A 20,831-nucleotide genomic window follows, 5' to 3' on the forward strand; every position below is an offset into this window, starting at 1 on the left:
TTTCTGGGCTTAGTTTCCAGTCTGTGGCCGGGGGATTCTGGAATCTTGCTCACAGGCTGCTGGAGGGAGTCAGTGCACATGGGCAAGGGGCTGGCGCTGGCTGCTGGGAGCTGCTGTCAAAGACGGTCATTATGCAAGACCAGGGGTCTGCTGCCCTGTTTCTGTGCTCTGCGACCCAGGAGTTGGGTGGATGGGCTCCTGGCCTGAGAAGGGGAGGGGCTCTGTTGTGGGTGTGCTGGGGATTCACGGGCAAGTGTCACTTCCCCCCAGTGGGTGGCAGTACTGGGTTCAGCCTCATATGGAGCATGACCTCGAATGCTCCCTCTTGTGCTGTCCTCCCTGGAGCCAGGTCCCTGGTGGGCCAATCCCCCACAGACTCCACACAGTCCAGGAGACTTTTGGGAGAACTTCTGGTCAAAAGGCCAAGTGACCGGGTAGAGTGGGGTCAGGATTAGGCAACTGATCGAGGCTGGTCTACACGGGGCCCTCTTGTATGGGTGGGGCTAGGGTGAGGGTTAGGGTCAGGAGGGTCCCAGTGAGCTGAGAACTTTCACCTCTGAACTCTGGTTCAAGGACAAAGTTTGGCTGGGTTGGGGCTCCAGCATGCTTGGATGGGCCCTGGGAGCCCAGCCACTAGGCCCCCAAGATGACTGATTCACCACAGGGCAACTCTGTCTTCTGTCCCCTGCAGGGTGGTCAGCGTGAGGCCACCATGGGGTCAGGCTGGCAGTCAGTGCTGAAGCGTCTTACCGCTGTAGCACAGCCCCTCCTGTGGCTGACACGGCTGCTGGTGTCCCCACTCCCCGGCCAGCCTGGCTTTGTGCTCTGTGCCCTGAGAGCTGGGAGTGGGCAGAACATGCTGATCAGGTGGCCTCGGAGGCGGACACCCAGAGCAGTGCTCCCGTTTCTGACCACAGAATATGGTTTCCACCTTGTCTGCCACTTTCTTGCCTGCTGAAACGTGGGTGACTGAGCACGGGGTCCACAGACGTCTGGGGCAGCTGGGGCAGGTTGTGAGGGGCTGCTACAGAGTTTCCTCTGTCTGGTGGTGGCTTCCCCATCCCTTTTCTTGGCTCCATGAGGGGCACAGAGACCCAGATGATGCACAGCAACTCTCCCTGAAGCAGGTGAACTCTGCACCTCCCTGTCTTCATCTTCATTCATTCAGGAAGCAGGCGAGCACTCTTCTTGGTGTCCGGATGCAGTGTGGAGAATGGGCAGGCTCTGCTCTGGGTCGGAGGTGGTGGAGGAATGGTGGGCCCTGCTCTGTGGAGGGGGTCATGGAGAACAGTCAGGCCGACACACAGTCCAGGGTCAGCAAGGCTGGGGTGAGTGTGAGGATGTGAGAGAGCAGCGTCTGGGGCGGCTGGACTGGTGTCAGGAAGGCCTCTCGAGGAGGGAAGGGACCAGCCGTGGGACGGGGAGAGCCTCAGCACGGGGGACTGCAAAACCAGGGCTGTGGCGGGGTCACGCAGAGGGAGATACAGGGAGCCATAGCTGGACATAGGGCCTCAGCCACAGGAGTGAGGGGAAGGGTCTCCGTGGGCAGCCACTCGGGGGCCTGAGCAAGACGTGAGGCAATCTGCCCTGGGAGAGCTCAGGAGACAGTCTGTCCCTTCATTCAACAGGTACTTAACAAGTGTCTCAGGGGTGCCAGAACCCTCTCGCCCATGGAGCTGGTGCCTCAGTCGGGGGAGACAACCACACACCCAAACGTCCAAGTTGTTCCACGTTCCAGGCTGGTAAATGCTGGGGACTGCAGGGTAGTGGCCCTGAGGCGCTCGGGTTGCTCAGAACCGGCCTTCTTGGGAAGTCGCAGCTCAAGAACACCCAGGGAGGAGGCTGGGGTGGCTGCTGGGGAGGGTGGGCACGGCAGGGCATTCGGTCCCCAGGGTGGCAGGGCCTGGGCTGAGGATGAGTCCAGAATTGGCTTTGGAGTCAAGACAAGAAGAGGACATGGCAGCCCGCCCCTGCAGGAGGGGCCCCGGCCAGCCCCAGCCCCTCTGTCCACAGGATGCTTGTTGGCTGCCAGGAGCTTCCCACCCATCATCCTTCCAGGATGAAGTTGAAGGTAGAGGTGGCAATTGCAACCTACAGCACCAGTCACGGATACGTCTCCTCTGCTGGTTTGCCATTCGCCTTCTCCGTGGCACTGGGAGAAAGCAGCTTTTTGCAAACATCGGTGACGAAGGTTTGAAGGTTTGGTCGCACAAAGGGAAGCTACGGTGTGGTGGGAGTTTGCAGCCTGCCTGTTGATTTGGAGCCTCATGTGTGTTGGGAGTCTTCTTTGATTGAGAAGCTGGTGGCAGGCAATGCCCCATGTTTCTGGGTGCCCCTCAGAGTCAGGTGTGAGGGGTCCTTCTGTGCACCTTGGATGTCCAGCTGAATCTCAGCCGCCTTGAATCTGATCCCAGGGTTTTGTGTAGTCTCAGGAATCTGCATATCTGCTGGCCCCACCTCCTGCACCCCTGTGTGTGCACATGCAAGTCTGTTCCAGGCTCCGGTGCTGCATGCGCTCTGTATGATGCTGTGGGACATCGGCAGGGTTTTCGAGCTTCCAGCAAGTCCACCTTGGCTGACGCAGGACAGGGTACCAGTGTCATGGCTCCGTTGTGGCCAATTCGATGGACCACAGAAAAGCCCTTTACCCTTTCTGAGCCCCAAAGCAGGTAGAAGCAGTCCTCTGGAAACGCAGTGGCAACCTGCTGTGATGCCTGTAAGCCGGTGCCTGCTGGGGCTCAGCTCATGGTCACCGTGACCACTTTCCTGACATTCTCTATCGTTGCCCTCCTCTTCAGCGCCCTGCTCATATCTGGTCCACTCAACCTCCCTCTCCCTGGGCCCTGCGTGAGATTTGCATACAGGTGCCCCTGCCTGGTGCAGCTGAAGGGGTGGGGATGGGGCGAGCAGCCCATGCTAGGAGGGCCAGCAGCACAGAACACATGTGGTGGGAAAATGGCTACTCGGAATGTGGGTTTTATTTCCCTGCCACCTCCTCAGAGCTGCCTCCTGACTCCTGTGCCAGTTGGGAGAGGTGGGCTCTGGTATTTGGAGCCCTTTGGTATTAGCTCCCCCTGGAGCCTTGTCACCTTTAGTCACTGTCCAAGCCTCAGTTCCTGGTCTATAATTGGGGGGATGGAGGCATGGGGAACAGCCTACAAGAGCTTGTGTAAGGAGGAACCCAGGCCCTGCACCTGCTGGAGATGGACTGCCCAGGCCCCTGGAGGACCCCTCCACCCAGGCTGCACTTGCACAAAGGCCTCCTGTGAAGACTTCCAAGGCTCCCTCCAGACGGGTGGTGCTCAACTAGGCAGGACTGCGAGCCTCGACAGGGCCACCCACAAACCCTGATGTCACTGTGTGTCTGAAATGTTTTTATAAATCCAGCAATTATCTGGTGAGTAGTCCAACTCTAAAATAGGTTGAATTTTAAAATGTAAATGTTGGACATGCACCCCGGTTTTTGCGATACCACTCTGGAATTCTTTGCCTTCTGACAGCCTGGGAGCCTCATGGATCAGAGGTGTCTCACTCTCCTGATTTTCTCAGGTCCTGGTTACCCACCTTGGTGAAGGTCGGGGAAGGTTCTGGCTCATAGCACCTGCTTCCCAGTCACCTCTGGGTCCTCTTCCGTCAGCCTCTTCCGAATCTCCCACCCCAGCCTGTGCTCCTGGGGCCAGGGCTGCCCATGTTCTGTTGGCCTGCCCCTCTTTCATTCTAGATTCAGCAGTGCCCAGACGTTGGGGTTGAGGTTGATGTTGTCATCCAGGCCTCTGGTTGGGCATGGGGCTGCCTTGCCTGGATGTGTCCTGGGCTCTTGGTGTGCATGTGTGTGGTGGGGATCAGGTATGTAGGGGCATGTGGATTGTTACTCTGGTGGCCTCCAATGAGCCATGTCCCCTGTATCCACACCTGAAGTAGCCCCTCCCTCAAGTACTGATCTGCACCAGCAAATCTGATGCACCCATCCATCCATCCATCCACACCCACCCGTCATCTGTCTATCCACCCACATACCTACCCATCCATCCATACATCCACCCATCTATCCATCAATCTATCCATCCATTCATCCATCCATCCACCCACCCACCTATCCACCCATCCATCCATTCATCCATCCACCCACCCACCCACCCATCCATCCATCCATCCATCCATCCACCTATCCATCCACCCACCCATCCATTCATACATCCACCCACCCACCCACTCATCTATCCACCCACCCACCCAACCATCCATCCACCTATCCATCCACCCACCCATCCATCCATACATCCATCCACCCACCCACCCATCCACCCATCCACCCACCCATCCACCCACCCATCCATCCATACATCCATCCACCCACCCACTCAACCATCCACCCACCCACCCACCCACCCATCTATCCATCCACGCATCCATTCATCCATGCACTCCTGGATGGCAGACTTGGGGCCTGGAAAGGTCAGGACTATTGATGGGCTCATTGCAGCCTTATCAGCAGGTTCAGGGTTCTGGGATGTGTGCATGTTTGTGAGTGTGGTGGGGGTGGGAGGACTGCAGAGGGTTGAAAGGTTCCAAGCTGCTCTAACCTGTGAAGACTGTGATATCTAGAGCTTGAATTGGGTTGGAATCCAGGGGAAGTGTGGCCTTGGGACCCTGGGTAGAGCTGTTAGGCCTGGCCTGATTCAGGCCCACTGGTTAGTTGGGCAGTCCTAGGCTGACCAGGCCCAAATACCTGGAGGCCCTCTGGTCAGCGTTCCCTCTAGTTGTCCTGGTGGATGTGTCTTTCAGCCACCTGCCCAGGGCCCCTCAGCCATCCCAGCTGCCCGCCACCCTTCTGGCTTTGCTTATGTTCCCATCAGATGTCTCCTGCTCACTCTGGGGCTGGGACTAGAGTGAGGCAGTTGGGGCTTCAACACCAACCCCACCCTTGCCCTCCTTCTCCCCTAAAAGTTAGGGTGGGACCTCTCCCTGCCCAGAGGCTTTCACCCTGGGAGCTTTCTCCCAGTGAACTCCCACTTGGGGAAGGCACCACTGAGGCCTCTCCTTGTGGTGTAGAAGGCCCAGATCCCGCCTTGGGCTCCAGATGGTCCTGGGCTCCAGTCCCACCTCTGCCCTGAGCTGTGGGCCCTTTCCCCTTCTGAGCCACGTCTGCAAGTTGGGAACAACACTGTCGACCTTGCGGGGGACCCCATGCATGGAGGTGCACGAGCTAGGCATAGATGGGGTGTTCATCTTCCTCAGGGGCTGGAACCGTGGGTCAGGTGACCAGCTGGGATGACTACCTTGCTCCCTTGGTGGGGCTAGTATGCTTGTTGGGATGATGGGAGAGCTGGCACCAGGATCTGACCCCACTACCAGCTTCATTGAGGGCTCCAGCTGCCTTTTCCCACTGCTGGGCTCCCGGGCCCCAGCTGGGCCAGGGCGGGGGGTGGGGGCGGGTGGGAGGCGGGGAGGCCCTTGCCCCAGGGCACCATGTGAGACTGGTGGGCTGGCCAGGTCTGTCCCCTCCCTCCTTGCTCACCCAGGAAGCTGCTCCTGTCACACCCAGAGCGTGTGGCTGGCTCTTGGTCTCTAGCGCTGGGTGTGGCTGGAACCACCCCAGGATCAGTGTGTCCTGGGCTCCAGCCTGGGCATCTCAGAACTGAGTCTTGGGAGGGAGGGTTTCTGCTGACGTGGCCAGGACATGGCTGTCCCCAGATCTTGCTGAAGCTAGCCCGTGCCCGCAGCTGCACCAAGCTCTGTCCTTGCTTCATTGGGGCCAAAGTGTTCGGGCGAAGGTGTTTCTCTCCTGGGCTCTGCGGGGGCACCCTCATGACCTGTCTCTTGTGGCTGCTCTTGTGGCCACTAAGAAGCAGATGCCACCAGCCCAGCCTGCCATGGCAACCACCTGGGCCTCACTCTCCGTCCGGGTCCCTGATTGGCTTTATCTCTGAGGCCATCTGTTCTTGGAGCAGAATTCCAAAGCCGTTTAAACAGAACCTGGAGTAGGGCAAGGAGCTGAGCCTGTCCTGCACGCAAGTGCACACACACACGAAGCACACAAAGCACACGCAAACAAGCGCACACACGCACACGTGGACGCACACACAAACAAATGGCGGCCCCTGCAGGGTGCCAGGCCATGAAAGGGGCAAAATTGGGGGAGGTTCTGTCTCCCTGGCAGACAGGCATCTCTTCCCCGCCCCCATGCGGGGAGCTCGGCTGCCGGTGCATGTGCCTCAGCCGTCAATGTCTGTTCTCCTGTCCTCATGGCTCCATCGGAGAACCTTGGAAGGACCCTCGGACCCAGCCTGCCTCTGCTTGGTCCCCAACCCAGCCTCCCCACACAGTGCCTGTGTGCAGCTCAAGGTCCCAGGCCTGGGGCCCTGACTCTGGCCCTCCCAATGCTGCCTCTCCTGCTCGTGGGGCTACTGGTCACCTTCCTGCTCCTACTGGTCAGATGATCACCTATCATGTCCGCTTCTCGGTCCTGGCATGACCGGGTGGCTTCCAGGCCCCGACACCTACCAGGAAAACAAGAACAGCCCTCAACTGCTCACTCTCTGTCCCTCACTCCCTGCCCCTCTCTCTCCCTGTCCCCTCACTCCCTGTCCCCTCACTCTCCCTGTCCCCTCACTCTCCGTCCCTCACTCCCTGTCCCTCACTCCCTGTCCCCTCACTCCCTGTCCCCTCACTCTCCGTCCCTCACTCTCCATCCCTCACTCCCTGTCCCTCACTCCCTGTCCCCTCACTCTCCGTCCCTCACTCTCTGTCCCTCACTCTCCGTCCCTCACTCCCTGTCCCCTCATTCCCTGTCCCTCACTCCCTGTCCTTCACTCTCCGTCCCTCACTCTCCGTCCCTCACTCTCCGTCCCTCACTCCCTGTCCCCTCATTCCCTGTCCCTCACTCCCTGTCCTTCACTCCCCGTCCCTCACTCCCTGTCCCCTCACTCTCAGTCCCTCACTCTCCGTCCCTCACTCTCCGTCCCTCACTCCCTGTCCCCTCATTCCCTGTCCCTCACTCCCTGTCCTTCACTCCCCGTCCCTCACTCCCTGTCCCCTCACTCTCAGTCCCTCACTCTCCGTCCCTCACTCCCTGTCCCCTCACTCCCTGTCCCCTCACTCCCTGTCCCTCACTCCCTGTCCTTCACTCCCTGTCCCTCACTCCCTGTCCCCTCACTCTCCATCCCTCACTCTCCGTCCCTCACTCTCCGTCCCTCACTCCCTGTCCCCTCACTCCCTGTCCCTCACTCCCTGTCCTTCACTCCCTGTCCCTCACTCCCTGTCCCCTCACTCTCCGTCCCTCACTCCCTGTCCCTCACTCCCTGTCCTTCACTCCCTGTCCCTCACTCCCTGTCCCCTCACTCTCCGTCCCTCACTCCCTGTCCTTCACTCTCCGTCCCTCACTCTCTGTCCCTCACTCTCCGTCCCTCACTCTCTGTCCCTCACTCTCCGTCCCTCACTCCCTGTCCCCTCATTCCCTGTCCCTCACTCCCTGTCCTTCACTCCCTGTCCCTCACTCCCTGTCCCCTCACTCTCCGTCCCTCACTCCCTGTCCCTCACTCCCTGTCCTTCACTCCCTGTCCCTCACTCCCTGTCCTTCACTCTCCGTCCCTCACTCCCTGTCCCCTCATTCCCTGTCCCTCACTCCCTGTCCTTCACTCCCTGTCCCTCACTCCCTGTCCCCTCACTCTCCATCCCTCACTCTCCGTCCCTCACTCTCCGTCCCTCACTCTCCGTCCCTCACTCCCTGTCCCCTCACTCCCTGTCCCTCACTCCCTGTCCCTCACTCCCTGTCCCTCACTCCCTGTCCCCTCACTCTCAGTCCCTCACTCCCTGTCCCTCACTCTCCGTCCCTCACTCTCCGTCCCTCACTCCCTGTCCCTCACTCCCTGTCCTTCACTCCCTGTCCCTCACTCCCTGTCCCCTCACTCCCTGTCCCTCACTCTCCGTCCCTCACTCCCTGTCCTTCACTCTCCGTCCCTCACTCTCTGTCCCTCACTCTCCGTCCCTCACTCTCTGTCCCTCACTCTCCGTCCCTCACTCCCTGTCCCCTCATTCCCTGTCCCTCACTCCCTGTCCCTCACTCCCTGTCCCTCACTCCCTGTCCCCTCACTCTCCGTCCCTCACTCCCTGTCCCTCACTCCCTGTCCTTCACTCCCTGTCCCTCACTCCCTGTCCTTCACTCTCCGTCCCTCACTCCCTGTCCCCTCATTCCCTGTCCCTCACTCCCTGTCCTTCACTCCCTGTCCCTCACTCCCTGTCCCCTCACTCTCCGTCCCTCACTCCCTGTCCCCTCATTCCCTGTCCCTCACTCCCTGTCCTTCACTCCCTGTCCCTCACTCCCTGTCCCCTCACTCTCGGTCCCTCACTCTCCGTCCCTCAGTCTCAGTCCCTCACTCTCTGTCCCCTCACTCTCTTACCCCTCTCCCTCCGTTCCCGATTCCTGCCCTCATCCTCCTTCTCCTGCATAGTCTGGGGTCATTTCAGGTCCTTGTTGTCACCTCAATGCAGGGGGTTTCTCTCTCCCCTTGCAGTTTGCTGCCCCCCTTATTGGCTGCCGATTGCCCCTGGGTCTTGCTGCATCTGCTGTGAGGGGCGCCGTGTCCCCAGGAGCATTGGGTCTGGCCCCACTCAGGCCCAGCCTTCTGCTCACCCTGGCTGTTCCGGGGCATCCTTTCTGCTGTTCAATCTCCCAGATAACGTGGCCACTGACCCTCATGGGGCCCCAGTACTGCTGGATGGCTGCTTCCCAGGCGATGTCCCCTCTTTGTGCTTGGCGACGGGTGGCACCTAGTGTCCCCTCTGTGCTGCCCACTGTGCTCTGAGAGGCCTCGGTGGCCCTGGTCATGCTGAGTAGGCAGGGTGCCCCTATGGCAGATCCAAGGGACATCAAGAGTGCACTTCTAGGCAGGTCTAACTACAGCCATGGGTCTGGGCGCCAGGCTGCATTGCCATGGCCCCAGGCTGCAGTGCCCCCAGGACCACCTGAGAGCCGCACCTGTTGGAACCTCAATCGAAACAGAGCAGTGGCAGGTGATGTCTAAGGGTGGCTTGCCCTGTCTACCTGTCAGGCCGCAGCAGGGTCCCTCGCCCCATGGAGCCCTAGAGAGAGGCTGGGCTGACGGCTGCCTCCCACAGATGGGACCCTCCCAGAGGACCAATGTGGCCAGAGGCAAACGCTCTCAGACTCCATGGGGCCCACATGTCCAGCAGGCCCCTGGGGACGTGTGGGCCTGGGCCTCTGTGCTGTCCTGCTGGCCCCTGAGTACCTGCAGCCGGAGCAGGACCCTTGTGGAGCCCCTGCAGCCTGGGTCCTCAGAGCGTATTGGACCCGGTCTCTGAACCCGCTTTTCTTGTGTGAAGGATGAGAAGCCTTTGGTTTTGTCAGAGGAAACACAGGAGCATTCCCAGACCCCCACTGTTACTTTAAATAACCCGGCTCAACTCAAAGAACCCGGTTTCCCAGGTTAGGGAGTCCTGACTGGGTGGAGGGAGCTGGATTGCTAACCGCAGAGGGCACCTGGTGTCTGTGGTGCCGTGGGAAGCCTTGGGCTTCCTGGGAGTCTCCTGGGTTGGGAGGCCATCAGCCATGACTTAGCTGGGGACCCACAGGGCAGTTGTCCCTATCTCCCTCACTTTGTAGACGAGGAAACTGAGTCATGGAAGGGTTGGATAGCTCGCCCAAGGTCATTTGTCTGTAAGCACATCAGTCACTGCAGCCTAGGTACAGTGACAGACCCAGAGGGGATCTCTCACCTTGCCCCAGCAGCATCTGTAGCTGCCTTCACCCATTTTGCCTCTGCTCTGCCCCCATTGGCCCCTCCCCTCATCTGCCCCACCTGCACCTATTTGCCCCTCCTGCCCCCATCTGCCCCTGCCCCCATCTGCCCCTCCTGCCCCCATCTGCCCCTGCCCCCATCTGCCCCTCCTGCCCCCATCTGCCCCTGTCCCCATCTGCCCCTCCTGCCCCCATCTGCCCCTGTCCCCCATTTGCCCCTCCTGCCCCCATCTGCCCCTGCCCCCATCTGCCCCTCCTGCCCCCATCTGCCCCTGTCCCCATCTGCCCCTCCTGCCCCCATCTGCCCCTGCCCCCATCTGCCCCTCCTGTCCCCATCTGCCCCTGCCCCCATCTGCCCCTCCTGCCCCCATCTGCCCCTGCCCCCATCTGCCCCTCCTGCCCCCATCTGCCCCTGCCCCCATCTGCCCCTCCTGCCCCCATCTGCCCCTGTCCCCATCTGCCCCTCCTGCCCCCATCTGCCCCTGTCCCCATCTGCCCCTCCTGCCCCCATCTGCCCCTGCCCCCATCTGCCCCTCCTGCCCCCATCTGCCCCTGCCCCCATCTGCCCCTCCTGCCCCCATCTGCCCCTGTCCCCCATTTGCCCCTCCTGCCCCCATCTGCCCCTGCCCCCATCTGCCCCTCCTGCCCCCATCTGCCCCTGCCCCCATCTGCCCCTCCTGCCCCCATCTGCCCCTGCCCCCATCTGCCCCTCCTGTCCCCATCTGCCCCTGCCCCCATCTGCCCCTCCTGCCCCCATCTGCCCCTGCCCCCATCTGCCCCTCCTGCCCCCATCTGCCCCTGTCCCCATCTGCCCCTCCTGCCCCCATCTGCCCCTGTCCCCATCTGCCCCTCCTGCCCCCATCTGCCCCTGCCCCCATCTGCCCCTCCTGCCCCCATCTGCCCCTGCCCCCATCTGCCCCTCCTGTCCCCATCTGCCCCTGCCCCCATCTGCCCCTCCTGCCCCCATCTGCCCCTGCCCCCATCTGCCCCTCCTGCCCCCATCTGCCCCTGTCCCCCATTTGCCCCTCCTGCCCCCATCTGCCCCTGCCCCCATCTGCCCCTCCAATCCCCATCTGCCCCAACCCCATCTGCCCCTGGCCCCCATCTTCCCCTGCCCCCCATTTGCCCCTCCTGCACCCGTCTGCCCCTGCTCCCCCTCTTTCCACACATGCTCACCAGCTTATGGGCAGGTTCACCCCTTCATTGCTGTCCTCTAACCAGATGACTCACCTTTATTTCCAGCCTGATCTTGGCCCTGAGCCTCAGACTGGAACCCATGTCCTGAGGACAACAGAGCTCATCCCACAAGCCGGCCCTCCCCAGGTCCCCCACTCAGTAAGTGCGCTGCTCCCAACCAATGGCTCAGACTGAATCCTGGAGTCCCACATGGCCCTTGCTGTGCCCCGGCTCCACACCCAAACTCTTAGCAGGCCAGCCCTTCCCCCAGCCCATATTCCAACCTGGGCACACTTCTCTTTGGACCCCCACCTGTCCCTTTCCCAAACTAACTTTTCTCAGTGGAGGCCTCACTGCAGACGTGGAGACATTCAACTGTTTGCTGGCAGTCACAGGGCTGTGAGGGGACAGGGGCAGCCCAGGCTCTGTCCAGATCTGCCTCCTCCTGGCTCCAGGGCAGTGAAACCTGACCTCTCAACACCCATCCCTCCAGCTTGCAAGGCACTCACCTCTGGACTGAGTGGATGGTCCTCGCTACCCTCGGACTTCACTTAAAGGTTAGTCTGTGAGGACAGGCACTGGCAGTTCTTTTTCCCAACCTCACCACCCCAGGGGCCAGCTTTGAGGCCTTCTGCTCTAAAGGAATTTTCCAGAAGGGGCCTTGGGCCTCGTCTGCCCCCTCCCACCTCCCAGGGATCCATCTTTGGGCCCTTTCATGGCCTGAGAGAACCCTGCGCAGCCAGACTGCATCCAGGCCTCTACCTGTCAGGGTCAGACATGTGTACACAGGTGGGCTAGTCCCCAGAACTGAGGATGGGATGGAGACCTCCCCAGGAGGTCATACCAGAGTCACCTCAGTGCTGAGTGGGATCTTCCTTCCAGCATTAGGGCAAGCTGGGTGGAGGCTGGGAGTGTCTAGTGGGGTCCGGCAATGGCCAAACTCTGTTGTCCCAAAGGGCCCTGGTGGGCAGTGAAGGAGCGAGGAATCATCCCAGAAAGGTCTCCCCCACTCCCCACTCCACTCCCTGCACCCCCCTAGCCGGTCTGGAGGAGCTGTGGGAGGTCTAAACCCAAGTTCCTTCCCTGCTCCCTTGAGGCCCACCCCTCCTAACCCTCCATCCCCGAGGGAGTTGGTTCTTCATCCCCCCTTCACCTCCCCCCACACAAAGGCTCCCCACCTGGGTTGGTGGGGAATCCGTAGTTCAGGGGCCTGCCCTTCCACAGCCATGATTGTGTTGGGGGAGGCAAGCCTCCACAGACCTGATCCCACCCCGCCCTGACTGTCTCCCACCAGGTTTCTGGTCTGATTTGGTCTGGGGTGAGAGAGGAAAAGTGGGAAGGAGGAGAAAGGTGATGTGGGTAGGGGTAAGGGGGAGGGAAGGGGTAGGGAGAAAGTGGGGGAGGGAAGTGGGGGGAGGAGGAAGGGGAGGGGGAGGAGAATGGAAGGGGAAAGGGAACTTGGGGGAGGGGAGAAGGGGTGGGCAGGGGAGGGAAAGTCTCCCCAGGAAGGGCCCCTCCCCTCCTCACTTGTTAGTCCATTAGTGTGGGGGGCTGTGTCTTTGCTCCCCCCACCTGCAAGCAGGGCTCATTGTCTGGGGCCCATTGTGTGGGAAAGAAAGCCTTATTGGCAGGGCATCAGTTTGTGATCATCTGCTCCCTGGCCCCGATTGGCTGGATGAGAAGAGGGCTTCCCAGGGCCTGGGGACACAGAAGTTTGTGCAGCAACTTTTTCCGGCATGAAGTGACCGTGTGTCCAGCTTCGGAGTGGAGGTGTGCCCGCCCAGCCAGGATGATGCTCTGTGGGACCTTCCTGGGTGCGTACCTCCCCCCAGCCCCGTGCAACCCTCCCTCGGCCTGTTCATATGTTTCTGCCAAGACGCCAAAGGGACTAATTAGCTGAGTGTCCCGTCAGTGCTCAGTGCTCTTTTCTGGGCAGCCAGAAAGGAGGTGACAGACACATGCTCCCTCCGGAGCGAGGCCAGGGCCCTGGAAACTGGCCTGACACCTCCCCTTCCAGCTGATCGTGTGGTTTGTGGAAATAGCCTCACGTGGCGAGGCTGCCCTGTCTATGGGCTTGTCCCCAAAGGTTGCAGGTGGGAAGGCAACGGGCAGGAGTGCATGTGTGTCCAAGAGCAGGGGCTCTGAGGCTCTGGGGGAAGGCCGGGTGAAAAGAAGGAGTGAGTGCACCTCATGTCTTTTGTGCTTGTGACTGGAGATGTCCACCTGGGACTTACTGTAGTAATGGGGCTTTGGCTGGGGCCACTGATGCTTATGTTCCCATCACATGCAAAGTCACTCTGTGTGTGTGAAACACTAACACAGTGTTAGAGCAAGGGTTAGTATGTGAGCTCCACAATAATCTCCCACATGTGTGTTTGTGGGTATAAGTATGTTCACACTGTGTCAAAAGGTTGGTGCGTTTGATATCTCAGCATGAAACAGTCTCACAATATGGCCCAGAGCGTGTGTGTGCGTGCGTGTGTGTGTATGAGAGAAGCTCACAACCGGGCGAGTGTGAGACAGGCACACAAAGTCAGCCCAGGGTGTTGGTAAGAGTGGCTCTGGGTTTTGTTTGCTCCATCTGCCAGAGCCTGCCTGGGGCAGCACCCCCCTCGCCCTCAGCTGTTCGTATACAATATTAATGCTGACCATCTCGCTCGCACACAACGGCCCTAATTGTCGTCTGCAGCTTTAAGGCGGGCGCCCATCTGCAGGGACGCTTTCAGAGGGAACAAGGAAACTCTCACCCCCAGCTGGTCACCGGAGAAGGTGGTGCCAATTACAGATGCAGAAAGTTCAGACCAAAATTACTTGAAAGAGTTTTTATGAAGCAAATGAACTGACACTTGGAATGTCTGTGTGCAGATTTGCACAAGTAATTGCACTTTATTTGAAATGATCTTACCAGCTAAGCGACCATTAAGCCTGCTCCACCGGCTTCCACAAAGCACTTCCTTAGCAAGCACTGCAGCCACAAGTTTGGTTTTGCAAATCTCGCCTTTTCTCCCCGTGTGGAGTCGGAGGACCCTGCATTCAGACAGATTGTTTCCCTGAGGATCTTCCTAAACTTAAAAGTCTCATGCAACTTCTCCATGGATTTTTATGAAATAAAGTTTAAAGGAACAATGTGCATCACGCTTAGTTATGGGAAAGACAATATTTTATGATTTAAAAAACTCCTGACAGTGTTTCACCCCGTGTGGGGAAGAAAGTTTTCGGACTACCTTGCTGTGGTCACTTAGAGGCAGAGCCGGGAGCCTCGTCTGGAACGGCCTCTGCCGGCGCGGCCGCGGCGATCGCCGGCCTGGCTCGGGCTCGCGCCGAGAACAAAGCCCGGGCCTGGGGCGGGAGCGCTGTCCGAAGTGCTGATCCAGTCGCGGGCGCGCCTGCCGCCCCGGCGCGCGGCCTGAAGCCGCGCCGAGCCTCGGACTCTTGCCGGCAAAGTCCCTTCCTCCTCCTTTCCTGTGACTCCTCCTTTGTTCTCTTGATGGAGTCAGCTAAAGATTTTGAACCTTCATTCATCAAAACTCATCTTCCGAAACGGCTCAGTGGGAGCTCCCAGAGCTTCTCTTCAGGTTCTTGGAACCGGTACCGATTTGAAGTTTCCCAGCACCTTCCAAATGCTAGCACGGAGCAGCCTCAGGTGGAGTCCAGAGCCCCATTCCCGACCACCAGAGCCACCCCCTCAGGAAGCCGCGCTTACTCAACGGAGGAGGGGTGAAGTACTGAGAGACTTAGGTTTGCGCAAATATAATTTGGGTTACCTGAAAAAACAATTATGCTGCACCAGGTCTTTTTGTGGCACATATTGATCTCTCCCTGATGTTACCTCTGTTTGCCGTTGTTTCCTAAGTTTGACCGTCACACATCTGAATTAAATACCTCCATGAAACACTGCGCGTTGCTGGGGAATACGGCTGATTCAGCACCGGCCCCCTTTGATTCCATCTTCATTGAGGAACAATGGCGAGCAGGTCTGTCTAAGCCTGCAGCCTGCCGATAAGAGTTTCATAGAATTTGTGAATGCCAAAGGTTTGGGATGTACAATATCCCAGCCCTCGCAGCGTGTCCGGAGGAGACAGAACACGGCTTTTCAGGAGAGCTCTCCGCGGGATATGTCCTTCTGTGCTAAGGGGTACGAGTTTATGAAAGGATAAAAACAATGGCAGGCAGTCATTGTAGGAACCTCAAACTATTCTCATTTGCCTAATTAATATTTCATCCTCAGCTTGACCAGTGAAGGCTTGTGTTTATTTCCTTTTGCTCAATCTAAAAGATTGCCCTGAGTACATTTTGTATCCTATTTGTTGAGAATAATGTTTGTGCGTATAGGAACTGAACATACTCACTGTAGGATGAAGCTCGTTGGTCTACACATAATGTGGACGGCAGCACTGCGTGCTAAAAATAATTGCTTATGGAATAGTTTTAGCTGATTTTCCAAACATGCTGTCTTAGAGAAAGCTAAATGTTTTAGTTCTGTCTCATTCATGCTTTTGGTGGCCTCAGACCTTCAGTGCTAATTAAGTTGGGGATGTTGTGTTCCTGCATAACTTTCCAAGAAATGCTATCTACTGTCTGTTGAAATCTCTGCACTGAACTTCTGAGCCATGACTTTTACTGGCTCTCACTGTGGCCCGTGACAGTCCATTCTTTGCAGGTGTCTGAAATTCAGTTTGTGTCGTGTTTCACAATACAGTTTCTAACAACCTGATTATGATAACGGACAATTGTTTGCCTGATTCATAAGTAAGAAAAGGGAATTTGGATAGTAAGCAAGAATACCTTGACTCCTGGTTACTTTTACTGAGGAAATTCCTATATTTATCCCTGAATCTGGAAGAATATCACAAACTGACAGATGAGCTAGTGGACAATTGGGCTGCTTAAAGAGTGGATGGACACATCTACTGTGTGTGTTATGAATTTTTCTCCTCTTGATTTTCGTTGGATAGCTCCTTGCATGCAGTTTAAAAAAGACTCAAAAAGATAGAGCCTAGAACTTGAGTGGTATGCTCCCCTCTGGCTGAGATAAACTTAGCGGTTTAGGGCATAGAGTACTTGTGCCTCAGGGATATCCAAGCTGTCTTTGAGGGGGTTTTATTATTTTAAAACTTAAAACAAAAAGTCAACATGTGATAAAAGAAAAAGATCTTTTCCTGACCCATTCTTTGTGTGTATAACTTTATTTTTTGGTCTGTGGCCATTAGTACCTTTTATGCACCTAAAAAAATACATATCCTTTTAAGTCACTGATCCTTGAATATGCAGATGAGCCAGTATGTCCCCCTCTTGGTTCATCTGAATAATAAATTCTGCAGTCTGTTTTTATGACGGTAGGTCATATTCCCAGCCACCAATAAATATTGTGAAGTGCTTTCGCTGCAGCCGTGCTAACCCAGGGCATCTGTCATTCCGGTTGCTGCTATTAGGAATTATTGGACTGAACCACTGAAGGAGAAAGCAGAGGGGGGTGAGCATGGCGCTCGTGACGCTCTCTGCCCTTTTGTGTGTTTTGCATAAAAAACTCCAATCGTGCTGCATATTAATTATGAATCCTTGTGGGTAAATGCAGGCACCTTCTGTTGGCTGAGGCTCGGAGCAGGAGACAGGGGTTCTGCTGGCCCGGGCACCTCTCACTCCCACGTCAGCAGATCCATCTCTCTGATGCTATACTGTAAATTTATTTCACCTCGGAGAGTAAACAGATATATTGGAGCCCCGAGGGTTCATGGGTAGCGTATTTACAAAGGAGCTCTCCGCCAGCCGTGCCACCGCTGCTAATGAGAGCCGTCATTAAGTAAATGAGACGTCGCCTTTAGCTGGCTTAGGAGTTCGCACACTGAGGGGAGAAGATATTTAATTGAGACCCGCACAGGCTCCCCACATGTGACCGCTGGAAGGGAGGCAGCTGCCTTTCCTCTCCTCCCCCGGCGCCCTGCACCCCCCATGTAAATTTCATGATTGCTTTCCGTGATGTCATTTTGAAAGAGGACAGACAATAGCTGTGGGGAAAGGTAAGTCAATGTTATGTTCTTTCGCTGACAAAGGCAGATATCCAGTGCTTGGCTTTTCTGGACAGGGAGAGGGCACGCCAGCGGAGTTAATTTCTAAGATGAAGGCTTTCTTTGCAGGAAAAGCAGGTCTGGGGATGGCTTTTTAAAACTGCTCTGTTGGTCTGAGGCTTTCTTCTCCTCCTGGGTCTGCCCATGGCTGTTTTCTTCCTCTTTCTCTGTCCCTCCCTGGCTTGCTCACGCACCTGGCCTCTCTGAGAGTCTAGTGGACACGTTGTGCGTCCAACAGAAAAGACATTGTGGGGAACCTTGTATCAAGACGAGAAACTTTGTGTGCATTTCTGGAGAGGAACGCAAATCCGTCTGCAGTCGTGGGACCCAGCTGCTACGTGCCTGGGGAAAACGCTGGTCCCTTGAGCAGAAGCTCTCTCTGGAGTGGGAACTTAGAGTTGGGGTACCTCGTGTGTGATCCCCCCACCCAAGACACCGAGCAGAGATGGTCATGTGAGCATTCTGTCTTTGCGTGTCACGTATTTCTAAACTTAAGGAACAACATCTAGGGTGCCTTATCTGTGGGATAGACGCACAGAACTGAACATCGGCCGTTCCTCTCAGTTCTTTTCTCACATGTGTTGGGGATCATGAGTGCTGTTGTTTAGGGTGTTGGTGTAACTGGATTTGTATAGTTAAAACTAAGAATTAGTGTTGGCCAAGAAGTCGATATGAGCTCTGAGCAACGTGCTGCTGTTTCCTGTAGGGTAACATGTTCTAGGGCTGTGGACTTTGTTCTGTCCATTGGATTCTCTTTCTTCTTTGTGAATCAAGAAAATAAACAAACCCACAGTGGCTCTTGTGTTCTGGCCTGGTGGGTCCCCACCATGAGCATCCCGCTTGCTCTTTCTGAGTCACTAAGGGCTTTTCTTGTCTCAGCACCACCTTTGCATCAGTGGACATCATTGGCTGGTAAAGTTGGGCATTTGATTTCTGAAACAAAACATCTGAGAGGTGGGTCGAGTAGTAGGGTGTGAGCTCGGTCTTGGGCCATCAGACTGTGTCACAATAATGGCAATAATGACAGTGATTATCATCATTATTCTTTTGGGAGAGGGAGATGTGAGAGGAATTTTGCCCTGGTGGCTTAAAAAAAATCAGAGAAGCCTGAGGACATCTCTGAGGCTGGTGGCTGAGTGAACAAAAGGCAGGAGGGGTGCTGGGCAGACTCGGAGGGGATGAGCCCTTGGCTGCGGTGTGGTGAGGCATGCTTGGACCCTGCCTTCTCAGGACGCTGCAGAGCCAGATTTGCCCTTGCTCTTGCCTGGGGAAGGCTGGGCAGGTGTTGGGGAGAGGGTGTCTCCTCGCCCCAGGGTCCTTCCCCTCCTCTTTGGCTGTGATTATCACCCCCTTCCGGATGCCCGTTAATTAATGGGAAACAAAAGAGTCAGAGAGTGGCGATTGGAGTTTATGGTGCTGGTGGGGAGGGTGTAGCCAGCAGGGCAGGAGCGCACTGTGCAGAGGAGGCCAGGTCAGTGCTTGGAGAGGTCTGTTTGCAAGAAGGACACAGCTTCATGAACCTCTGTCCTGTGGGGCTGGAGACAGGCCCTTGCGTGACCCCCATCCCCTGGGCACCCAGCGGCACTGGATCTCACAGAGTTGTTTTCAAAGAGTTGAATGTGGTGGAGGCCTTTCTGTCCTGGAACCGCCTGGCTCCAACCCCCTTGAATCACAATGTGGGCCTGGGAGATCACCCAGGGCAAGGGGCTGCTTCTGTCTAAAGAGTAACCCTCAAGAGGTGCCCACAGGTGTTGAGGCAGCCCCAAATATTCAGAGCCAATGCACCAGCCCTCAGAAAGATTCTGGCAAAGGCGACAGTCACCTATGACCCCGAATTCTCCTGGTGCCTGAGAGAGGAGAATCTGCTCTGAGATGACCCCATGCAGTGGGCAGAACCTTGGGGCTACAAGATTGTTCTGCTCTCTGGGGGTCACAGCAACTTTTATGGGAAGCCCCGTCAGTGTCCAGAGGTGTCAGAGAGAGGCCTGCAGAGAGTGTGCTGGCACGGGAGTGCTCACCGGGCACTCGGATCTGCCCCAGGCACCTGAACCATAGCCTTGCTGACTTTGACTGGAGCTGGCCTGTCTTCCCTGCCCGCACTGCTATGGCTGTGCTGGGTGCTCTCCCTGGTGCTGCCCAGAGTCCAGGCCCCTCTGTCTTCCTCTAGCCTGGGGTCACTGAATGTGCCCAGGAGGACATGGTTGACTCTGTGTGGGCGTGTAGGTGGGGGCAGAGGGGATCTGTATCAACTCTGGTTGAGGAGACTGTGGTGTGCATGCAGCAGAGGCCAGCTGACCGCCCTCCTGGTGGTGCCCATGCCTGGGCAGTGGCCGCAGAGTGTGGACAGCTGGTTTGCCTGGACCAGCACAGGGCAGAGATGGTAGGACAAGGTGCCTGCAGACTCACAACATGGCAGAGAGGTGCCCCTGGGCCTCCACAGCTGCCCTGATGGTGGTGGGCAGGCTGCTGGGGCCGGGCTCATTCTGGGTGGACTTGGTGTTAGAGGTGCGTCTGCCATGGTGGGGAGTGAGTGAGGCATGGGGCTGTTCACCCCCCACCTGAGCTGGGGAAGGTGGGACAGGAGCTGCTAGAATACCTTGGTCAGCACTGGCCTAGAGTGGATGGGGAGGCCGGGAGCTGGCCCAGCTGGCAGGGCCGAGGGGTGGCAGCCAGGTGGGCGGGGGCTGCTGGCAGTCACCTGATCCTCGGGCAGACAGGGCCCTGGGCGGCAGTCACATTGACCGTCATCAGGCCTGTTGGAAAGACAAACGCTGTGCTGGTACCGCCCTGGAAGCCTCGTTCCAGATCCCTTTTTCTTGGCTTTTACCTTGTGGGAAGCTGGCAGGAAAGCTGAGAGGGTGCCTGGCTGGGCCCCCCACCCACCTCCAGCTCCTAGATCCTCCTCCTCTGCTCTTTCCTGTGAACTCACTCAGGAATAAATCAGAAGCTAGTTGTCTATAAATGTAATTTTGATGGGAATTTTGTGGTGTGAGTTTTCAGTGAAATGGTCTTTGGGGGCCGGCGTCATTGGGGGATTAGTCAGCTTGAAAAATGCTGTGCTTCCCAGAAAGGATGAGAGCAGCTGCCCCCGGGGCTCCCTGGCGGGTGTGCTGCTCCCTGAAGACCCAGGGTCTGTCCTCTCTTGGGCCTCTCCCCCGGGCAGCCCACTGCCCAGCCCAGGTGCTTCTGGGTCTTTGGGTGGGGTGTCTTTAGGTTCTTGGCATATTCCCTGTCTTTCCTGGACAGTTAAATTCCCCCGGATTTTGCTTAAAGGAAAGCTTGGAACAAAGTGGGAGAGACGTTTTCCACTTAAGATGCTTTTGCTCTCAGACCCCGTTAGGTTGGCTTTAGAGAGAACAGATTAATAAATACTTGCAAGTAGGAAGCACAGCGTGCAATCGACTTCTTCTTTTTTTTTTTTTTGCTAAGGAAGATTAGACCTCAGCTAACATCTGTGCCCATCTTCTTCTCCTTTATGTACGGGGCACCCCCACAGCATGGCTTGACAAGTGGTGCGTAGGTCTGTGCCTGCGATCCGAAGCTCAGGACCTGGAAGCAGAACAGGAAAACTTAACTGTTACGCCACCAGGCTGGCCCCCAATCAACTTCTTTTCTATCTTCAATGTCACTGGAGCAGACCTGGTGCAAGTTTGAGCCCTTTTGCTCCTCAGTGGACTCCTGCAGGGAGGAAAACATGAGTTTTTCTTGTGAGAAGAGGGGCCTTACCCATCGCTTCATCCTTTTTTCATTTTTAAGTTTGCACTTGAACAAATGCAATGCTATTTTAATCAGATGGCATGGACATTGTAATGCGCCCCAGCCAGGCCGTGTCA

General features: G+C 57.0%; 1 protein-coding gene across 4 annotated transcripts in view; it reads left to right on the forward strand.

Moving 5' to 3' along the window:
* The first annotated feature begins 16,811 nt into the window (after window positions 1–16,811).
* The window catches only part of MYT1 (myelin transcription factor 1), a 65,950-nt gene continuing 61,930 nt past the window's right edge, over window positions 16,812–20,831 (forward strand). For all 4 annotated transcript variants that reach the window (XM_014849044.3, XM_070486343.1, XM_070486342.1 and 1 more), the window contains exon 1: window positions 16,812–16,950. The gene's annotated coding sequence lies outside the window, so the exon portion shown is untranslated. The remainder of the gene's footprint in view (window positions 16,951–20,831) is intronic.

Source organism: Equus asinus, chromosome 15 (genome assembly GCF_041296235.1).
Source record: "Equus asinus isolate D_3611 breed Donkey chromosome 15, EquAss-T2T_v2, whole genome shotgun sequence".
In the NCBI taxonomy this organism is placed as follows: Eukaryota; Metazoa; Chordata; class Mammalia; order Perissodactyla; family Equidae; genus Equus; species Equus asinus.